This window comes from Austrofundulus limnaeus, unplaced genomic scaffold, assembly GCF_001266775.1.
Source record: "Austrofundulus limnaeus strain Quisiro unplaced genomic scaffold, Austrofundulus_limnaeus-1.0 Scaffold256, whole genome shotgun sequence".
NCBI lineage: Eukaryota > Metazoa > Chordata > Actinopteri > Cyprinodontiformes > Rivulidae > Austrofundulus > Austrofundulus limnaeus.
In genome coordinates, this window is record NW_013952658.1 from 458,426 (window position 1) to 460,749 (window position 2,324).

Consider the following 2,324-nt stretch of genomic DNA (forward strand, 5'->3'; position numbering starts at 1 on the left):
TAGTAACTAAGTACATTTACTTTGTTACAGTACTTAAGTAATTTTTTGAGGATTTGTAATTTTACCAGTTTTTTTAAATAGCTAATTTTACTTTTATTTTGTTACATTTTAAAGCCAAAGATGATACTTTTACTTCTTTACTTTAAAATGTAACACCTAGGTAATTGTTACAAAATTACATATAATGGAACTCATCATGAAAGATGTTTCTGCTCTAAAAAAATGAAGTGTTGAATTTATTCAACAAAGTCATGTCAACTGGCTCCACTAAGCCTAGCTGAGTAAATTGAGCAAAGAATATAAATACTGTATATTGCTCAATTTACTCAACCTGACTTAGTGGAACCAGTTTGGCTCAGTAAATTCAACAGTTTATTTCTTAGAGTGTGTAAAAGTACTTTTACTTTTAATTTCCCAATTTTTGTGAACAGTTTTATTACTTTTACTCGAGTAGGTTTCTTATCAGTGAAATTTAGTTTTACCAAAGTCGTTTTCTGTTCATGTAACTTTACTTTTACTTAGTTATTTTTAACTACTTTATAGACCTCTGCATTTTTTATGTTTTTGATTTTACAACAGAGTTGACAAACAAACACAACAGAAATTAAAATAAACTCAAGCAAAAGGATGAAATGGGCTGCTAAAAAGGAGCAAATAAATGCACGTAATTCAGGAACATCATTTGTAATAAAGGAGCATATTAGAAAGATTTAGAAAGACAGTGTGCAATTCACCAATTCATGACTACAAAGAGAGTAAATGTTGGATTTTATTTACAACTAAAACACCAAGAGAAAGGAACCAAAATAAAAAAACTAATTTACTCAGCTGTTATACAAAATGACAAAGGTGTTATAAAACAAACACAAAAAGGATTATGAGTTTAAAAAATGAACAGAATTACATTTTATAATTTTCATCAATGAGACAACCACATTAGTAATTTCCGAGGTGCACCTGAAGGCGCCCTGCAGCTTTGTAAAAAGGGCGTGAACTGAATCCTTTAATAACATGTAATATTGTGTCACAAACAGTATCCTTACACACGCAATGGGAAAGCCTTTTCTTCCCACTCCGGGTCATTCAGCAAAATATTTGATATTTTAGCAGTTATTTAAACTACTGCACTTGGTCACAAATTAACTTCATTTTCTCAATTTTAAGTTTTATCTAAGCAACCTGCAGTGGTTCAGTTGGAGTTCTGTTTTAGCCTGCATATAATGTGAATGGACACAGTTTTTCATACAGAAATAATAGTAAATAGTAAATTAAAGAAACATTTATCTTTTTGCAGTTTAAATCTGAATACTGGAGAGGTTTACGGGGACATCTGGTGGTCACAATCGCTTGCTTTTCTTGAGACTTTCTGGAGGCCAGTGAGACATTCTTGGCCTGTCTTTGGCTTTAATAAAAATATGCAACAGTCACACAATGAGGAAAGGGAGATCGCTTTTCAAAAAGGGGCTGCTTTTATTACAAAAATCTAAATTTGGAGCAGAAATCTTACTTCCATGTAACCTTCACAGCAAAGACAAGAGTGGAGGCCTGCAGACAGCAAACATGATTTATTTTTATCTCATTCAGAGGATGGCGCGTTGAGCAAGAGGGACAGATGAAAGCGAGGGAGAACAGAGCAATAAAGATGGAGATTTATTAGACGGTCACCCTCCTCTGTCACATGTGATCTCAGGGGTGCTGACAGAAGTCCCTCAGGTCATATTTTCTCCCTGCRACGAGGAGCTCTCTGCCTCTGCACCTTCAACCTCCACACACTCCGTGGCCTGATTTTTGCAGCTTAACCTCACACACGTTGTGCTTTTTTTCTCTTTTAAATGAAAAGTCCCCTGCAGACATTGTTTTGATGTTATTCAGCTAGGCAACAAGACTAATTTATGCACCTTCATGTCTGCACYTGAGGGTGGGAGGTAAAGATCACTGCACACAAACTCAGACCTGATGGAAGTGACAGCTGGGTCACTGCTTATTAAGGGAAATAAAGAAGGCAGCAAGGGGAGGAGCTGACCCTCATTTCCATAAAGGGATAAATATTGGCAAAAAATGCTCTCTTTTGTGCAGTTCAAGAATATTGAAGGGAAAATATATTAAACAGATTGGATAACTTTGGGAAATCCCTTAAAGTGGACATATCCTGGTTTTAAATCCTTCCTTTTACATTTAAATCATTCAGTTGGATCTTTATAAAGAGGAAAAGCTTTGATCTGAATTCCTCCTTATTCTAAAATTTCCAGCCCCTTTCACCCGTTTTCTGCTGTGTGTCTCATAGCAGCTCATTTTGTTACTGTTCCTTTGAGACACTTCAAGCC